Source organism: Ischnura elegans, chromosome 8 (assembly GCF_921293095.1).
Source record: "Ischnura elegans chromosome 8, ioIscEleg1.1, whole genome shotgun sequence".
Taxonomy (NCBI): Eukaryota; Metazoa; Arthropoda; class Insecta; order Odonata; family Coenagrionidae; genus Ischnura; species Ischnura elegans.
This window is the reverse complement of record NC_060253.1, coordinates 62,925,006-62,946,679: the sequence shown is the minus strand read 5'-3', so window position 1 is coordinate 62,946,679 and position 21,674 is coordinate 62,925,006. Positions and strand designations below refer to the sequence as shown.

The 21,674-nt window shown below is 38.6% G+C and overlaps 2 protein-coding genes across 2 annotated transcripts in view; both read right to left on the bottom strand.

The window, feature by feature from the left end:
* Window positions 1-4,019, bottom strand: part of LOC124164330 — a 148,624-nt gene extending 144,605 nt beyond the window's left edge. The window contains exon 1 of the mRNA XM_046541600.1: window positions 3,756-4,019. The gene's annotated coding sequence lies outside the window, so the exon portion shown is untranslated. The remainder of the gene's footprint in view (window positions 1-3,755) is intronic.
* A 15,662-nt stretch (window positions 4,020-19,681) lies between these two features.
* LOC124163940 overlaps window positions 19,682-21,674 on the bottom strand; it is a 250,137-nt gene continuing 248,144 nt past the window's right edge. The window contains exon 8 of the mRNA XM_046541059.1: window positions 19,682-21,378. The gene's annotated coding sequence lies outside the window, so the exon portion shown is untranslated. The remainder of the gene's footprint in view (window positions 21,379-21,674) is intronic.

Genomic DNA, 21,674 nt, shown 5'->3' with positions numbered 1-21,674 from the left:
CCCATAAGGCTCCCATGTTACTTCAAGTCGATATATCTCGAAAACTAATCGACTTTTTCGAGTTTTCGGAATTTTCCTCCCGATGAATATTTTTTCTCCACCTGTGCAACAAATTTCAGCTCTCCAACTTTTCTGGAAGTGGTCGGGAATTAGTATACATGAGTGAGTGAGTGGTTACACATGCGATGTTATATATAAGGAGAAGATACAGCATAAAGGGATTATCTCGGGGTTCGCGGTTCGACCGCAGGTACCAGAATAAAGCTTTTATAAATCTAAATATTCATGAGTAAAGCAGCGAAATAAAATTTACTAAATAAAACGAAATAATGCGAAAAAAACGTACAAAAAATAAGGAGGGATCAACATGACCTCCTCCGCGAAATCCGAAAAACTCCGCGTCACTGGCGTTAATTTGAACTCAGGAAAAGGACAATGGTCTCATTCCTCAGACTAAATCTCAAGATTCGGCAATCAAATTTTAAATTGGTATACTTCCGCATAGCAAAGCTCACAACATTCGGCCACTATACACCTTTATGAGAGACAGGCCGTCGCTCTTCTCTTCTCCAGTTTGTTGACCCCTAAGCCACTGAATGTGGAAGCGATAAAAATCTTTCGTTCCTCAAGGCCGCACCTCCTAATTTTTTCCGGAACGCTTTCACGGGGGTCATTTGGAACGATTTCCTAAGAGTTTACTGGAGGCATGATTATGAAATCAACAGGAGAGGGGGACAGGAAAGAAGACTACTAAATGAAGGAAAGGAGACTACGAGACTGGTATATGATAAGCGGGCTCGGCTGGAATTTGGGTGGTGGAAGCCATTTTGCAGGCGATGAAAATGTTTCCGAAGCGTTATGTGATAATGTAAATTCCGATGGCTAGCCCAGAGATAAACTGCGACCGACCTTTCAACCGTTAACCCTTTATAACCCACAGCTGATTCTGGGAGAAATCAAATTTCAAGATTTTTCATTCCGAAAACTTGAAAATTTTACACGCAATGATAATTATCGTGGCAGCTAAATATTTCATCATTAAAATTTACTCTAAAAAATAATGGGTGGTTTAGATGTTTCCTGAATAGAGCTGAAAGTTTAAACATTTTTAATGTTGCTTACAAGCAACATTGGGTTATAAAGGTGTGAAAGATCCACAGAGAAAAAATCATTCGCCTTGACCGGGATGATTTTTGATGATTTGATTTTTTCTCTGTGGATCTTTCGCACGATTGTGCATTGCGGGTGACTCCCGTAAAAGTTATCACCGCGGCTAGTCCCGGTATACTTTAAACTGGGTTATAAAGGGTTAAGAGGGTATATTCATGCCTGCGCTAAGGAACAGTACTGAAGAGGATCCTCAAATCGGAATCTAAAAGTGTTGCCACCCACCGCGCATTTAAATGGGTTTACAAAAGCCGCCACTCGCGTCGCTGACGAAGAAAATTGATCCGATATTCACGGAAAAATAAAGTATAATTAGTGTCATTAACTAAAATTTATACTGACGATGATGCTATCTATCAAATTCATTACTTTTCCAAGCTACTCCTCGCAAGTACAAACATTATACCGCAAAATATTGGAAAAAAATTGGATCGCATGGCACTCGTCACCATGCCGCAGACATTTTTGAAAACCGATTAAAATGTGACCTAATTGGCAACAAGAATCAGCCTTCTATGGGATCAGGGACGCCGACTTATAAAAAATATTGGGGGGGCCCAAAGCGGGGAACATGCCCCGGGAAATTTTATAAGTGGTGAGTTTTAAGTTTTTTAAGCATTTAAGAAGAGTCATATGATAAACATTAGACCCCTGATAATTCGAATATCGATATCTGGACACTCCGGGGAAAATCGGCAAGCCTGACACATTTTTTCCCTCACCCATTACGAATTTTTGAGGGGGCTTGGGCCCCCTCAGGCCCCATGGAGTCGGCGCCACTGTATGGGATGGAATTGAGTCTACTTTATGCGGTCCCCCTGCCTGCGTTATTCATAGCAAATACTTCTCTCGTGCCAGATTAGACCAAAACATTAACACGTACTGGTTTATGCCTGATTTCATTAATGACTGTGGTGGACCGGAACGGAACATACCTACACGAGAGTATTTAAGCCTATACGAACGCATGAACCAAATTAGAACCAGTTCTATTTTCTGAACGGGCGTTCGCACAAGTTGGCTGTTACACGATGCATTTTTGGCGTTCATTCTCGCATTAATACATTTATACATTAACTCGTACATGTTAATGTATGGTTTAGCCAGGCTTTTAGATGCTTGTGTACAGTTTTGATCCACAGTAATATTATTCTCGATTCACACCCAGATTTTTCAGTGAACATAAGGGTGAAGGGATGCTGATAATCAGGGGCGGATCCAGGATTTCTTTCTGGGGGGGCACAAGCAAGGCCGTATCCAGGGTTTTGTTCTGGGGGCACAAGGATACCTCGTAATACAAAACGAACGCAATAATAATGGGACCTTATTAAAAATTTAGCAAATTTTTTAAGGGTCTTGGGGGGGGGGGGGCACGTGCCCCCGTGTCCCCCCCTAGATCCGCCTATACTGATAATCATATTGAGACTTGTTTACGCGGTAGGAATATTAATCCGAGCAAGTAAATGTATGAACGTGTGAATGAGCACGAAAATGTCTAACCATACACGAACTTCTGCGAATCCGTCTTCAGAAATTAGAACCTGTTCTAACTGACAATTAGTTCATGCATTCGTACATATTCCGTTCTGGTTTATTAGATTCGTTCGTTTTAACAGGCATTAACTCGTACGAGTTAATGTATCGTGTTACCAGGCCTTTTATAGGGAATGCAGGCTGTGTAAACGATGAAGGACTGTGGGAGGATTCGCTTTATGAATCTAATATGTATATATATATATATGAATTTTAGCTGAGAGAGGATTCCTAAAGATACATACACAATAATATCTCAAATATAGGGTGTTTATAAATGAATATCGGGGTTTTAGCACTTTATAATATTCATTGCATTAGACTTATAGTTATAAATACTTTTGTAATTGCATCGGAATTATTAATAAAATTGTGGCTATTCCCTAAATAGGACCATAATTTCGGCCGCACTTCAATTCGCCATCGTCGCCGCGCCGAAATTTTCCAAACTATCGCCATGAATTTCAAGGGAACTTTATCGGCCATCTTGAACTGCTACAAAGCAGTTTCCATGGTGTACAAATCAGTTCCAAAGGTTGAAAATTTGGTCCATTGCAGTTTCCAATGGAAATCTAAAGCAGTCCAAAATGTGTTACACATGAGTTAGAAAGGTGTAAAAATGAGTTGATGACATGGTAGGACGCTATGACGTCATGAACTGTTGTGTACCGTGTTTCAATTCCACAGCAGTTCGAAAGCACATACAAATCAGTGGTTACAAAGCAGATACATGACAGTTCCAAATGGCTTACACAGCAAACATTTTTCTCTGAGATAGCTGCCCCTATTCGGCCTATCCTGCTGTTTCAAAGCGCAATTTAGGGTGTTTAACACTGACATTCAATTTATTTCTGAACTGGAATTAAAAAATATATTGGTACAGATGTACTTCAAATGTAAAAGTCATAAAAATAAATGTGTTCATTTAGATAAATTGGGAATAAGTCAACTTTACACCCGTCCGCGTGATTGCGTACCATATGTTACTTGTTTCGAGCAGTGCTTTGATAAATACCTACAGTTTAATATGGTAAGACTAAGTAGAGGGTACTTACATATTTACAAATATACTCTGGTCTGCTTAGCTGGATGAGTTCGTGCTACATTCTCGATCCTCTTCCACACCCGCTTAGCTCAGTCAATAAAAACTCAATGGCTCGTTCGACGAAGTCCTCCCTTCCATTCACACGGGCACAAGTTCCTTGCTGGGAACCTCTTCGTTCAACAGCGAGATTTGGTATGACTTCGTAAAAGCATGTGGGATTTCCTATGGGGAAGCGCATGCGTCTTGAAGGGGAACGGGGCATGCTCTCTGATAAGCAACCGTTTGAGGTAAGACGCAATAATGTCTATGGGAAAGTCGATGAGTGAGGAATTGAATTGGGCTTCGGGGCAAGGCAGCATATTACCGTAGAGTAAGTAATTACTTACTCCATGATATTACGTAAAATTGAAGGCAATCACGCTCATGGGAGTAAAATTGACGTATTTTCAACATGCATCAATGATGACATTTATTTGTATGACTCTTAGATTAAAGATATATCTGTCGCCAATGCATTTTGTGATTCAAGTTTCTTCGTACTGCCAAAAAAAAAAATTTTGCAGTGGCGGATTAAGATCGTTATTTTGGCGAAGAGGTTTTCATTTCTTTCCGCGTTGCCTTGGTGATATGCAATACCTCTCATCAATAATTCGCATGCTAAGGGAACCAGGGGCGCAGCTAGGAATTAAGGCTAGGGGGGGGGGGGGGTTCCAGATGCAACTAATACTTGGGGGCCAGGGGGTATTGCATACTCGCAAGGGTAAGCGGGAGGTTCGGGGTTCCTCCCCCAGAAAAAAAAATAAGATTAATGGTTCAAAATGGTGAGTTTTACGGCCTTCTGAGGGATTTTTTTTATTAATCCTCGCACTATTCTATAAGTAATATTAATCCAATTAAGTAAAATAGATTTAACTTAAAAATTTCTCTGAGCTCTGGGGGGGTTTAATACCCAAAAACCCCCCCATTGTTCCCCCAATTCCCCCCATTCTGCGCCAAGGGAACAGTCTCAGAGTAAGGATGGGGGAACAGTGGCTTTTTTAATATCCCCAAATTACCCTTAAAAATTCCTTGTTTTGCTGATGAAATAAAATCTTTCGTTGGAGATCCACCTTAAGGGCAATATATAATTGAACTGGTTTCCGTGTCGGTCAGTGGCGTAGCGGGGGGAGGTGGGGGTATGCCCGCCCCCCCCCTTACCTCCTCAACCGGCCCACTCCTTAAGTATTAAAACACAATTACTTTGCTTCATCATAAAAGAAAACAAAATATTGAAAGTCATGAATTTACAAAAAATATATATTTGAAAATTGAAGTTTTTTTCAATTATGAAAAGTGTTAAAAATTAGTTTAAAACCCTCAACTTAGCAGTGGCGTAGCGAGGGGTGGGTTTTGGGGGATAAACCCCCCCCAGAGTTCAGAGAAATTTTTAAGTTCAATCCATTTTACTTAATTGGATTGATATTACTAATAAATAGTGTAAGGATTAATAAATTATCCCTCAGAAAGCCGTAAAACCCACCGTTTTGAACCATTTATCTTAAAATTCCGCAATTTATCATTCTCGCACCTACAGCTTATCCTGGTGGATATTCCATACCCCACACACCCCGGTATTAGATGCATCTAAACCCCCCCCTAGGCTTAATTCCTGGCTGCACCCCTGCAACTTAGTACCATGTTTTTTTTAAATTTCCCCTGCATCCCTTCCCCAGAACGAAATTCCTGGCTACTGCTTGCATTTTGAAATTTTGTACCTTGATAAGTAACCAGTTAAATGAACTACATACTATATGAGGCAATTCAAAGTCATCATCATCACTGATCAACAATCCTTAGATTGGTTTGATGCTCAGAAGTAACGTCCAGAAGTCATGTCCAGAAGTAACTATCTTGAATTTGAAGAGCAATCCCTTACAAGGCACTCCGATGGATGGAATGGTCAGAACACATGCATCATACAAATACAAGCTTTGGGCTTTCCCAGGGTCAGCTACTATGGTCAATCTGCCTCTGGATGGGAACCCAAGAGTCTATCCACTATAGCAATGCAATCCCCTTTGATTTGACCACAGTGGAATGCTCTTCAGACTCACATTAGAACCTAGAGCTCGTAGATTAGGAGAGATCAATTCCCAAACAATATTCCAATGTATTTTGTAGCATAGGTGGATCCAGGGGGGGGGGGGGGGCACGGGGCCACGTGCCCCCCCCCCCCCAGAGCCTTAAAAAATACGCAAGATTTTTTATACGCTCCCATTATCATTGCGTTCGTTTTGTTTTATGAGGTATCTTTGTGCCCCCCCCCCCCCCCCCCAGAACAAAATCCTGGATACGGCCTTGCTTGTGCCTCCCCCCCCAGAAAGAAATCCTGGATCCGCCCCTGTTTTGAAGAAATTAATGTTGGAGCCTGATTAGATGAGTATGGGCCGTAGGCCAGGTAAAATATGGGTCATTCCCCATGAGTTCAACATTCATTATGACCCAACAAACAGATGTGGTAAAGTAGAAAACTCTCTTTCTTTTCTATTTAGTTTCTATCCCATCCTGGAAGCAATAACTTAATGAATAATAATGGATAAAGAAAAGGTGTGTGCAGGCATACAATGATATACCTTGATAAATCCTTCACATTGCTAATTATATATATTTCACATTGTAAATTAAATCAATGAGTAAAAAGCAATACCTACCAATAGCTACCTATTTATAGTGATAATTTTCAAAGCTCAAAGGAGTCCTTTGGAGGCAAGCTTAATTAAGTAAGCGTTGGGATACATTGGAATATTAACATGTAGTTAAAGTGTTATCTAACATAGAATTGAAAAAATTTGTTTGTTTACCAAAAGAAGTGGTAGGCCATGGAAACGTTTACTGCTAATAATTACTGCACCCAATGATCTTCTTATTAATAAAGAGCAAATATGCAAGGATAAAAATGTCATGTACTACCTATCTCAAGCATAACCTGGCTACAGTAACTGACCTCAGTAGACCCATGATTTGTGATATGAATTCGTTCTGGAATATCGATCATAAAGCCTATACCATATTTTTGAACGTAGGTTTTCGCAGCGAGGGGCATCGTTGATAATGGCTTCCGGGTGCAGCTGCACCCGGAAGCCATTATCAACCTATACCATATTGTAGTACATCAAATTGACATTACTTCCATTCAAGGAATCAATTTAGATTGCGTGTAAATATTGTTATGTTAAAAATATGCTTTGCTAACAAATACAGAATAGAGGTATGTACGTAGTTCATGGCAAATTGTATCAATGAAAAAATTGGAAATTTATTAAAACTCATGAAGCATGCACCGAACAGCTCAGATTGTACTTACATATACTGAATCCATTATTTGAAACCATTTTGAAGCAGGGGTTTACCACACTGGTGGTGTAAAATAAGTGATTTTTGATTAATTGTGGGTGTTTAATGGCAATATGTACAGGAAAAATACATTTTTTTGGTTCATTAATTGATCAACCCCTAAAATTTTACGTTGATATATGTAGCCTCTTTGAAGAAAGCAAGGATCAAATCCTGGAAGCAAGTAGCCCATAAACTAAAGCATAACACTCAATAATCAAGAACATGGGAATTCCATGAAATAAAATTGAACCTTAGGTGAACTTCTTTTCTTCCAACCTTTCAGAGTTTAGTGCTACCTATCTATGTGTGTATCCATTACCATGATACAACGATAGTATCCATTTATGAATGTGCCTTATATTTTAGTGGAGGGCAAGGCAGCTAGTCACAGGGAAATAAGGGTTTTAGGGAGGGGGGAGCAGTATCTGAACACCTCTCACCAATAATTTGTCTGCTTTCAGGCAATTGGTTTTATATATTCTCTAATAAGGTAGTTTCCTTCATCAAAGAAAACAAAAGGCATTGATTTTGATTTGTCACCAACCATTAGTGTATTCATAAATCATAATATACAAATTATTTGGTTTCAGAAATCCCAACTCAGACAAATGTTAATCGTCAATTTTAACCTCATTTGAAAAAGGTCATATTGGCGGCCATTCGATGCCACTCCACTTGACGTCACAGGGGATCAGATGCTATACGAGTAGTCAGGGGTTTTACATTGTCTGAGATTACCGATACATGCATGAGGCACAGAGCTCATGGAAACATGACTTAATAATCACCTATTAAAATTGTCTATGGTTTGAAAGTTTCCTTTGTTTGATAGGGTATTAATAATCCTTATTTAAGCCAAGTGCTAGCTGCTAGCAGCCTGCATCGTAGCGGTGCTCATAGCCTCGCACCAAGGTGGCCTCACACAGTGGCAGCCGGAACCAGAATGATGTCACATGGGCTTTTCCCAGCATTCATACTTAGCCTTCGCTTTTTCACACGCTTGAAAATTTTCACTTTTAATTTCATAGCTAAAAATAGATATTGACATTTAAACATCCAAAAGGGTGAAATAATCTTTCGATTTAGGCAATAAAAAAAATAGGAAACCAACCTATTGCCTTCAAACAGTGTTCATTGATCTAGTGAAATAAAAACTTGCATTAGAGAGACACCATTAATATCTTGATTGAAGCTTTCACGGCTCATGATGATTAAAAATAACTCACATACGTTTGGGCAATCTCCATTACGACACGCGGCATACACCCGTATGTGACTTATTTTTAATCACCATTAATATCTTTTAAAATTTTCTAGTACATATTCAAAAATGGAGGGGACCAACCCATTCCCCTCTAAACCTAACACTAACAGCATGAGCAGTCTGGGATGATTGGAGGCCCTTGACTGGGGGTCATGCCCAGACGTGTATTCTGATGCTATTCTGGATCATAAAAGGTAGATAAAAATTAATAGTTAATAGCAATTTCGTAAGTAAAAACACTATGAAAAGTGATAATTTCACAGCTTATAAAATTTAATGACTCATAATGGTTCTGTCATCTATTTAGTAAATTTGTTCCTTGAAACTGCACCAAAATCGTAAAGAACTCTAAAATAAACTTTTTCAATAACCCTTGCAAAAAAAGCATCAGGTTCTCTTTTATGTGCGGGCACTTTTATTTTACTTATTTTTTTTATACAACCTTTTTAGACTGAGTATGTTGTAATTAAAGCAATTAATGAAAATGCGTAATTTTATAATTGCAGAAAAACTTTTTTTCTAGTAATCTGAGTCTTTTTATTGTTACACCTTCCATACATACTTCACAATATACCCGAGCATTGCGGGGCACCCCTAAGCTTGGGGCCCTCAGTGACTGCCGACCAGCCAGCGTAGCCGGACTGCCCCTGACACTGTAACTTGCCCACACCCCACACAGCCTACTCTACTCAAGTCTCTGCCTCCATAAGCAGCTACTTTTCCTCTGACCCATTATCGGTTTCAGGGTGAGGCATGGGGGCCCCCCCCCCTGGATGCTTGTAAAATAGACAAGATTTTCAATGCTGCTATCATTACGTCCATTTTATTTAGTGAATTACAGAGCCTCAATAATTTAATTTAATATTTATAACTTTCCCATTGAAATAAAGAGAATATTTTCTACTGTAATTGTTGTATTTTTTTAATCTCAAATTTGAGAAGACCTGTCAGACCCTTGTGCTGTAATATCTCAAAGGAGGCAGCATGGAGAGAAATAATTCTGTCTCTTGATTTTGAAAAATTTTCATGAAGGTTTATACCTTCTTAATAGCCCATTTAAAAAGGTATACAAACTATATTACCATCCAGCAGCTATATGAATCGAAGTGGGTATTCTTACCTGGCCCTGCTGTATATTACTGTAATAGGGTTGTTCACCATATTTTTTTTATTTAAGAAATCGAAAGATCGTGCTTCAGAAGGAGCAATGACAATAATATTATGCTATTTTCTTCATTGTACATGTTTAGAGAAGGCTTTAAACAGTGACAAATTTAACGTTACGCCAAAAAGCCCTACTTCCATCTTGAATTGATGTGTGACGTCACAAGCCTGTAGATGCCCTACTGCAGTGTTGTTTAAGTGGCTCAGCAGGGTTATTCCACTTTTTTTCAATATCTCCAGCGTCTGCCGCCAGATCAGTGTTTAAAGAAAATCCAAATTTATCCTTTAGTAAGAGTAATAATAAGCAAAATTACCCTTACTTGTACATTTTTATTGCTCATCATATCATAAATAGCACTACAACGTACACATTTCACGAGTTGTCTTTTTGATACATATAATCAGTATATTCCGAATCAACTGATTCAATGAAAAACTTGACTCACAATAAATATAAAACACTAATAAAACATGATAATCGGTATTCCAATCACTCTGCACACGCTAAAAGAATTTGCACTACTTGAAGTTCGAAAGATTCTCCACACCTCACTTCTCACTCATCACTAACGACTTAGAATCAGTTTACGTTGTTTCACATTGACATTTCGAGGACAATGAAATGAATAGGCTGAAACAAATTGCTAAACCGGTTATTGTAACATCAAAAAACTTCGAATTTCACTATTACTCTTACCCGTACTCTTACCATGACCAAAACAAAAACAAACAACAGCGCAACGAAATTCGTGAAATGTAAACACTCGTGAATGCTCAAAATGAATAGGTAATAACATCAAACGGAACTTAGAAGCGAACAAACGATTGAAAATTAATATGCGTTCGATGTATCCCTAAAGCACAACTAGCTCAAATATGAAACATATCCCCTAGGCAATAGTTAGATACCTTAGATCGAAATGTATAGGGTTGATTGAACTAGCATGGAAGAAATAAATTATTTCGTCAAAGCAGTTACATTCACAACTCACTTCACTCTTTACTTCATCGTCTATATGCAATCATTCACTTAGGGGTACATCAAGGGCACAAATTGTGTTCACTTGCACTAGAGGCACAATGAAAGTTCACTGCACGTAGTTTCCTAGCAAATGCAGCTATACAAAACTTTCAATTTCTGTCAACGCTACATACGTTGCCTGCCTAACTTGAAGAATGGATTTCATGTCGCCTTGATCCATCCGGAAGCTTCATGCACAACATAGGCCATTTCAAAATAAGGAATAACCTTGGCAAATGTCCAGTCGGCACGCAGAGTACTCAGCTTAGCATCGAGCGATCGAGGGTACAGGCCAGCCGTACAGGCTTGTGTCGTCATCACCTCTATTTCAAGATGGCCGACCGTTTTTGGCGGCGTTTAAAATTGTTCGTATTTTGATTGCTAATAATTCCATCATTACTTTTTCAACGCATCTGTCATTCATCCCAATCGAAATGAAATTACATCAGAAGTGATATACATTCGTTTTTTTAGACCGTTCTGATAGGCTTGAACAACCCTATTGTCAGTGTAGCCAGGAGATGGCACACACTCTAATAAAGGTTAGGGTGCCAGATGATAGCGGCTGCACGCCAGTCATGGGCCGGCATGGATGTGTGTTATTTCACTTCTAATAGCCTCTCCAGATATCCAACAGGCCCCTTAATAATAACTTCTATGCTTGACGAGGAGTTGTGCTGAATATTAACCATAAAATTGCATTAATATGCTAATTACTCCTTGATCAGTTCACCATCAAAGATACTTTTTCACAGGCCTTGAATCAGTCTTTATTTATTTCCCACTCCATTTCACTCCCTCTGGGAACAACTCCAATAAGTTTAAGACTCTACTATTGGTTCTCAGCCACCTCATTAAATTGGATATAACCTAAGAGTTAGAGCATGCACCATTTAGGAGTCCACTAGCTCCTAGACTGTCCCCCAAAATATTAGCACCTTGTGGAAATTTGCGTAAAATGTTACATACTCTCCTCTGCATTATCGGAAGTATAAATTGGATGCTAACATTTATCTACCTAAAAAAATTATTAAATGGAATCATTTGGAATAATCTCTGTCTTTCATGTCACACTTTGCCTTTGCCATTGTTTGCATTACAACAATAGTGCATTATTCATCAACGAAAGTATTATGCATTTCCTTTTCACCAATGTTTTACATTCATATTTTTCTGCATTTTGTCCAACGAAGATTATTTTTATGTTAGACATAGTTTGAAAGGCATAAGGAGAAGATAAAATTATATTGTTTGATGAGATGCTGTGCAGCTCAATTACTGTTTCAGAAGTAAGAATTTTGGGCAGATAGCAGGAAAATACTTTTAGAATGGGATTTGAGGAAGAGTATATGTATACTATGCAGGACTGCATGATAAACTTTGAGCAAGCAAATATGTATTGAAAATACTATACAGATGAATAATGTGAGATATGACCTGAGGATATGATTGCAAAAGGTGGCAAAATATGAAGAATTTAGGAAACATAAGAGAAATAAGCAACTCAGTGAGTTGAAGAAGCCCAATGCAACACCAGAAAAACTGCCCCTCAAAGAAATGGACTTTAGTGGAGGCAAGCCCAAAAGAATTGCTTTTTCTAATTTAAGTTTTTAATAAGTAATTTCGCTGGCCTCGGTGGCGGTGGGGTAAAGTCCTTGCCTGCCAATCTGTAGGTCGTGAGTTCGAATCCTGCCTGGGTAGGTGATCCCTGACCAGGGCATGGATGTTTGTGTTGTACTTTGTTAATGTTGAAAACCCCTTGTAAAGGCAACAATGTGCTGTTTACGGGGAAATTGGAAAATAAATAAATAATTTCAAAACTAGCAAAGAGCATCTACCAGGTTCAATTCCCAAAAAACGTTTGGGATGTAAGGACCTGAATACTCACAGCCACTTAAAAAAGTTTTCGCTGAGTATAAAATGAAATATTTAGGGGAAAAATACCGAATCATTGAAAGATGAAATTTACAAAGGACTTAGTTACCAAGAGTAAAATTCCATTGATTTTTAAAGCACTTACATTTAATAACGGCATTTGCAAAAGCGTAACACCTCCAAATGAATGCTCTTAAATTTGATTTCCCGGCCACAGCCTTGAGATTTAGGATAGAGTGAGAAGTTGTGGGTTGCAATATAGTAGATCAATCTGTTCTAATTGACTGTCCATACCAGGAAGGAAGAACATGATTAGATATTAGCTAATTCTGAACAATACATTATCATTTTATATCATTGGTAATAGAGAGAAAGCCATTCAGGGTAGGCTATCGGAAGAATTTGGTGTACTGTAAATACATAGATGATTAATTAATTTTTCATCTGTGGTGGCTAGAGTCATGGATTGATAAAGAAGATAGGCTCAACAGATAGAGAGGCAATGATGGTAATTTCCCTCACTTTTTTCCTCAACCGATTTCATCGTACTTAACAGTTCATTTTGAAGAACTGTTGAGTGAAGAGCACCAATCTTAACACATGTATGTTTGTACATTGTTGGAAAGGTTAGGTAGAATAAGGTACATATATGAATAGAATGGGCAGATTGAGGACTCATTAAAAGGAAGTTAGCCTGTTTATGGTCATAAATAAAGGTTTTAGGTGGGAGAGGGGCTTTCACAGAAAGAAACTATGAGTATGTCTCCATTGATAGGGTCAAGTCTGTTGGCGTGCTGTGGTTGTGGGAAACTATGTCTTCAACAATTTAGACAATGGATATACCAATGATTTTTACCTTATGGACATATTCCATTATGGCACTCTTGATGATGTGAAGTCTGTTTCTTCTTTGAGAGGGAGAGAGGAGATCACAGGCCATGGTATGAGACCAAGGGAGCAGTTAACGTATTGCCAAAATAGGTACCATTGAAAAGGCGATTGTGTTTTGCAGGGGTAAGTGGAATCTGGTTGCATTTTTTAAGCAGGAAAAGCAGTATATTATGTATCAAAGGACTTGTTGTTGCAGTAGATGCCTCTGCTAGGGGTATCTTGGAGGATATGGAGGATAAGAGGAAAAAAATGTCTCATTTCACATCCCTGCCAGGTCGAAACAAGAAAGACTGAGGTGACTGACTGTATGAATTTTCCAAGAAAATAATCATATGAATTAATAAGAGCATCAGATGGACACTAAATTTTTGGGGAGATGCAATCAATACACCGTTTGAAGTAAACAAAAATAATGATTAATTAGAGGATTAAGGATTTCATGAATGAAAGCAAAGAGTTTTTTAAGCTGGTGATGACCTATTGGTTGCAAGTACAGGTTTTTACCAGGTTAAAATATTCATCAGAAGACAAAGGGATGGCACACCATACAATGTCACTAGAGATTTTGATGGATATTCGTTGTTTATGGTGACATGCTTTTCGCCACCTATCGGAGACCTACCAGCAGTATGAGAGAAATCCCAGATAGCACAAAGTAAGTGAGTTATCCGTTTCTTACGGTTTTCGTACAGAAAAAATTGATAAGCAGCTTATCATAAGCTAAGGGGCTTATATAAGGTAAGGGTAAGATTTAGGGAAGAATAGGTAAGGAATGCGGTCAAATATCCTCAGACAACGTAAGTCGCTTCTGTTGGAGCACCAAAGACAGCTGAACAGCATACTACACATGCTACACTGCTCATCCCGACATGAATTTAAAGCCTACTGGTGAAATTCAGCGAGTCTTTAAAAGAGCTTGTCAACTGATAGCAGATTTTCCCACGAATAGAAAAAAAATTAATAACTGCAAGCGACTGGCTAGTGAAGATATAAGGTAAAACACTATCACTTCATCCTTGTGGCAGAAAGAAAAAAATTAACTATGGGAAAATCGATTGTATGACCTACCCATCCGCAGCTCTAAATGCTAACTACTACACCACAGCAACTGATAACAGGCATAGTTACCACTTCAAAATCTAGTTATGTAGAAAAACTTGGCTAGCAGGTGCATGAAAAACCGAAATCATTCAAGGTCCACACAACATAACATTTATGAATTTTAATTTATGGTCTGATAACTCGATGAATGTAATATGTACTTTAGAGATTCCTTCCGGCATTTTTATATTATTCTACGTTGCTATTCTTGTGAAATTATGTGTTTTTCCTACAACCATCGTTTCGCCATCAGTTCATAAATGTGTATGATATTCAAATTATGGCTGAATGATGTTATTTCTACTGCTATTATAGAAGTGCCAAGAGTGGAAAAATTATTCTTATACATAAATCCCTTAATGAATACTCTAAAACGATGGAATAAAAATAACATCTACGGAAGTGCTGGAAGTTTGGCATCCATTTTGTCTTTACATCAGCCTGACCGTAAGAAACCCATATCAAGCTTACTTGATAAGTGCTTCCTTATTTCTTCCTTTCACCTCATCTCAATGACTTATAATGTGCTGGCAGGGATAGAAAGACATCTTCAGCTGTGACACCTAGCTTGGCAAGTTCATGAAAATTGAAGTCACATGTGGATATCTGTTCTGTTTCTCTAAAAATTCTGATGCTGCCTGGGCAGTTAAAGGTGAGAGGGAGAACTAAGATTGATTTCTACATCACTCAAAGCAGACAAAGAGCAAGATCATAGTTCCACCTCAATAAAAGGGTATGACCATTGGTGGTGAGGGTATCACCATAAGTATCTTTAATTACTTATCCAGTGCATTACTACAGAATTCACAATTATTATGGTATAAAAGTCATCCACAACAACAAATTTCAATACATACTCATCATTTTCTTGAGCAATATGTATTTCCCACTTGTGACCAAACTTGGCTCAATCCTAAGAAATTCAGAATTGAAAGCATGAAACAATCCTGAAACTTTCCTACTTAATACATCCAATACTTCTTTAATACATCACAATTGCAAATATTTTTCATTATGCACTTGAATTTCTATGGTTAGCTCATTATCATCATCAACAATCCTGAGTATCTCTCCAATCTTTCAGTGCAGAAAAATATATCTTCAGTACATTCTGATCAATATGCACACACCATCTTCAAAAGCATCATTTTGTGATAACCAGAGCCCACTTATAAGAGGAAGTACACCATTACCACATTTCATGTCCCTGCAGTACAGAACTAAGAAAGTATTGTGATGTTTGAAGTAACCGCTGAAACAAAATACCCCACACCATTTTTTTGTTTTGGTATGAGCCCGTAAGGTGGTGCCCTCTGGTAGTTGGTTTTTTCTCACCCGCACATGTGCTCATGTTCTTGTGTGTAATGGTGTAATTCCTGCCAAATAAAGTGATTTCTCATATCGCGTGCTTCTATGTTATCGCAAAAGTGTGAATAAACAACAGAAAGACTGAGAACATATATGACTACGGCTTCAGCCAGAATTTTAAAGGGTGGCTTCTTTCGAAGAGGTCTACTGAAGACTAAACAAAAATTTAGAGGTGGATTCGAAACCCCCCAACACCCCTTCCTACTGGCTAAGGCATAGTACCTGATAGTGAGAAAAAATATCATGTATGTACACCGTAGGGTGACATGAGACCATGAAGTCCCTTCTTCCATTAATAGCAAAGAGGACAGGCATAAGATCATTGACAAGCCCTATTTTACTGCCTAATTTGGCTACAGTTATCAGGGCTGTTTGTCAGACTATTATTATGGTTCATTGTATCCTTCTCCCTGACCCAAAATTCCCATGCATATGGGCAGTAATGCTTGTGTGTCAATTGCAATCCAGCAACCATAGCATTTATTCCTTACATCCCCTCAGCCACAATAAATTATTGTTACTGCTCATAGATATATCTAGGTGTAACAGAGTTGAAGTGATTTTTACCCCAAATCAGGAAACTTTCATGTGATTATACTGTTTCTACCACACCCTACCTATCCACCATTGTAAAATGTCACCAATACTGAGTTCCTAACCAGATGTATTAATAATATTTTGAGCATTCAATTAAGTTATGGATGAAGATGAGAAGCATATAAAAGCCAAGCGCTATACCTAGGAAAATCATTTGAGTTTGAAAAGGGAACTTCTTCCCGGATAATGGATTGCTTTATTTAAGACTCAATCCAGATAAGGTGTCACAGGACAATCAATGTGAACAGAGATGCTGGATAAGTATTGGTGAAAGACAAAAGCCTTGCTCAGCATAAACTGAGATACTTCACCCAAGTTATGCACCATAATCTCCCTTTGCCAGTGGGTTATGCTTCAATGAAATCCCCTCTTTACTTGAGGGGTTTATCTACTCTGTTTTGAAACTACCTAACCTGTAGGTTAGCAATTCTTCCTAGTTTGCTTTTGTATATAGCTTCATAATTATTTACATGATATTTCAATAACTCTTCATACCTGGTAAGTGTCAATTTGACCCTTAAGACTTCATAGGGATACAAAGATTCCAGGGAGAAACCACGTAAGATCAATTCACCCTGTCAGTAAAATCTGTTGATTGATTTAAGAAAACTTTTATTTGATTAATTCCACATACCCATGATGGGACATAATGACCAAGAAAAATAGGAAAATTGTTGCAGTGCAACCTCGATAAAACGAGATCCCACGGTGCTCCAATAATCACTTGCTATAGCGAATTGTCGCTTTAGCGGAGGTGGAGCAAATAATAGCCAATATACCTGTTGTGAACAGCTACACAGGAACAGGAGTGGTGCGGCGACAAATAAATTATATCCGATAAATGTAAGCATAAATCCAGACGAAAGGCGATGTTTTTTTGCATCACTATACATATTTCCGTACTCAAACAACGACTAACTATTCAAACAATTTATAAGCGCCCCAATGAGTAAAAATCATGCAAAGCATTGTTTTTTCAATCATTATGCCAATGCACAACCGACGAAGCCATTTTTCTATGCACTTAATTAGTGCATTTATGTAATCATTCTATTATTTTGGTATCTTCCACTGAAAATTCAAAAATTAACTTATAAAACTGCATCCCAGTTATTTAATGCCTCAAATGTTAACATTGGTGTATGTATATTGCTCCTGTATGTTAAGCAGCAGTTAAGGGAAATAATGTATTGCATTTGTTTCTGCAGTAGAAAACGGTGGAAGGTTGTATAACGTTCCTGCCTTGGAAGACTTTTTCTATCATTTATTTCAAATTTTCACCAAAATGAACTACTTATTTATCGAACAAGTTTACTTCATAAATTTGAGACTGAGCACTCCATGTTAACTTCATTTCTAACAGATCACAAGAAATTACAGAGATAAGGGACTCTTGGTGAAGGTTTTCCGACGATCTCTCCGGCGAAACTCTCGCTATGGCGAGTACCAACACCAAAAGGGCCTTGTGAAAACGAATTTTTTTACATGCTTATTATAGGGTCAATTGACGGTGCATCAGCTATTTCTCGTAGTGGCAGGGGTCTCGCGATAGACCATACTCGCTTTAACGAGGTTCCACTGTACCTATTAGAAACATGAAATATGAGAAAGGCCTTATAAAACTGAAGATATGCTAATGGGACATTTGCAGACTGGTTTGTCCAAGGGAATGCCCCAGGAAAACTTTGTAGAAGACTCATCATTGTGTCAGTGGTAAAGTAATTGACTACAAATCTGATTACTCAAGTAGGTTCAACGTCGGATACCAAAGAAGAAGAATCATGCTGTGTGAAATTAGCATCAAAACTGTAACTTCATCTTAGAGAAATTACATTCCAAGACACAGGAGAAGGTGAAAGCTTACCGTAAACCACCTCTAATGGCCTCTTATCAATGATAATTGAAGCTGACATAGGAACTACCCCTCAAAAGAATTGGAAACTGATCATGTGATTCCAGACTTTGATTTCCCAGTTTTGTGTATGTGTGAATAGGATTGGGAAGCAGCAGTGGCGTAACTATGGGGGGGATAAGGGGAAAGATCCCCCCCAAAGCCTCAGAGGAATAAAAAATTATTTAAAACCATTGTCTAGTTTTGACATGTAATAGCTGCACCTGCTTAAAATCTGCGGAAAATCGTAGAAATTTCCTTCCTCATACGAATTTTTTCCCTTTCTGCAGAAGCATTGAATTATGGTTTTGCTAGTAGTAGGACCTGCACCCCTCTGTGACGGTGGGGGATTCCTCTTCCCTTTCCTTCCAATCCTATCCTATCCCAGGAGGCATCGTCGAGCTGCTATTGCAGCGGTGCCTCCCTCCTTTTCTCTACCTTGTCCTCCCCCTTCTGCGGTGCAGAGGTGAAAAGCTAGCGCTTACAGACCCTGCCCCAGGAGTGTAACCATGCGAGCCCCCCTGGAGTCTCGTTTTCTCTGCACCCACTTTAAGTTAAATCTTTCATGCCAAAATTGTGCTTTAGTTCCAGGCATGTCATTTATCAAAAATTTTACCGGACCCCCCTTAAAATCTGTGGCCAGTTTTTTGCTGCCTCGACCACCCCAGGCAAAGGCGCCGACAAAATGGGGCCTGAGGGGGCCCGAGCCCCCTCAATATTCCAAGAAAATAATTAAGTGATATTATGCTTTGTGAAATCACAAAAATATATTGGTAATTTTTATTTCCCGTGTTTGACGATAGTTACCTTTTAAAATAAATTCAACAATGTGTTAAAACAAATAATTATAAGGTGAAGCAGGTTGACTGAATCAGGTGGTGTGAATCATGATAGTGCCTCGGGTCTGCGACACACTTTGAATTTAACCTCTTCCCGGGGCAAGACCTCGGATATGGGCTTCCCCAATATTTTTTATAAGTCGGCGCCCCTGACCCCAGGCCATCCCATGCCCCACCAAAGCATATTCCTAGTTACGACACCGGGAAGCAGCATTATCTTCAAACAATTTAGATCCATATGCCCCAACCAGATAGGTTTGTCACAGGCTCTTGGTGAGCTACTTATTTTTGATAAACTATAATATCAGGGGCGGATCCAGGATTTCTTTCTGGGGGGCACAAGCAAGGCCGTATCCAGGATTTTGTTCTGGGGGGGCACAAAGATACCCCGTAATACAAAACAAACACAATGATAAGAGGACCGTATTACAAAACTTGCATATTTTTTAAGGGTCTGGGGGGGGGCACCCCCCCCCCCCCTAGATCCACCTATGAGTAATATAGTAATGTGGTAGTCACCAATTCAGAGAACAATAATGAATCTATTTCATAATGCTTGTATTTTTATTTATTTCACCACGAAAAATAGTACAAATGCTTTTACATTGGTTTACCTAAATAAATAAATAAAGCTTAAAGATAACACAATAAATAAAAACCAAACAAAAATAAAGAGATAAAATGCTTAAGCATAAGAAGGGGGATTATGGGTTAGACACTGGTGACTTGTTCAGGTTTTTAGGATGGATTTGAAGATAATGGGGGAAGGAAGAGAGGTTCAGGAAAGGATATTTTGAAGTCAGGTAGTTAAACAAGGAGGGGATTTAGTAGAAAAGGTAGTGCTGAGAGAGGGAAAGATAAAATTAGGGAATATGAAGGAGAGAGTTATTACTTAAAGGGCGAGGTGGAACATGTATATGAAAAAGAGGCAGAATTTCATTGGTCTGGAGAGATCTACAGAAAATTTATGGAGGAACATTAAATCATGTAAGACTCAATGGTGATTTCAGTTGGAAATTCTGATGGATGAAAGGATGGAGTCACATGTATATTTTCTGAGAGTGGGGTTCAATGACAGGCTACAGCGATAAAGAATTTGACTGGGTAGTTGAGCAAGTTTTGAGTTGTAAGGCAGGCAGTAGACCAAATTGGTGAGCAGTATTCTAGGATGGGGAAATTCAACCAGAAAACACTGTTTAGTGCCATTGGGTCCTGAAAGTCAGTAAGTTGATAGAGCCTATCAATTACGGCCATCGCTATTGTAACAATCATCCCAATATGCTCCAGAAATTTTAATCCGTCATCAAAGATCACTCCTAAGTCACAGTACAAAGTTACAGAAGAGATAGATTGGTTTACAAGGGTATATTAATGTTTCTGGAGTTTCACTTTAAATGAAAACGTCATCAGCATCGATTTTGAGAGATAGACTTGCAGCAGCCCAATAGAGCACCAGCCAGAGACAAAATCGATGGCAGATTGAAGGGAATGTGAGTCGGAGGGGAAATCCACCTTTTTGAAAATTTTGCAATTGTGTAGTAGAATATTACAGCCAACAGGGATTATGCCATTGATAATGTAATCAATGAATAGTGTGAACAGAAGGGGACCAAGGGATCCACCACCTCCTCTGTAATATACACACAATACTCATCATTTACAATCAACTGTAATAACTGTGGAATACTTTTCCTCTGCATTCACCAGATCCATAGTATCAGTTCAAATAATTTTTTACCAACGTTATCTTTTATTATTATGGAGGCTTCCACGGTAATTAAATTGATGATTGGTATCCAGCTTAATTCCGCATTGACTCATTTCTGGCAGCCGACAGTTTTGGGGGCGTTCCAGCTCCCGTCTTTGGGTCCAAACCCAAAGACAGCAGCTGGAATGCACCCGAAACTATCATCTGCCAAATATGAGTCGATGTGGAATTAACCTGGAAACCAATCTTCATTTTCTTTTATTCTTCATTATAAAAAAATAAACAGACTGAAATTCATTTTAACCAGCCTTATGACATTCTTCATCATACAATTATGAAGACTCTTAAATTCATCATAAAAATACCAACAAAATACTTACTTAAGAAACTCTTTCACTATTTACCAATGCGCAGCAGCAGGAAATTCATCGGTAGTAGGAGCAGCTTCCAGTATATTTTTTTTTACAAATGGCTGCTTACTTTCAAGTACATATTAGCTAACTTCCCTCCCATTCCTTCAGCCAGCAATGTGGATAAATCTGCAAGAAAAGAAGACATTCATTAGAATAATATGCCAAAAACTTGCAGAAATGCATTTCCTCCCAGATGCAATGCATATAAAGCATTTTTAGGTTATTTCTTCATTACATATTAGATTAATATGCTCAAGGGTGTACCGAGGATCAAAACTGGGAGGGGGGGGGGGGGAGGGAACCATGGTTGTTCAAGTTATAGGTAAGATTTTACCCTTAGACTGTTGGAACGTTTTCATACGTTTTGTACGCTGACTTCCGAAAAAAGGTTTTTGAACATTTAACCATTGCTCTACTACCTT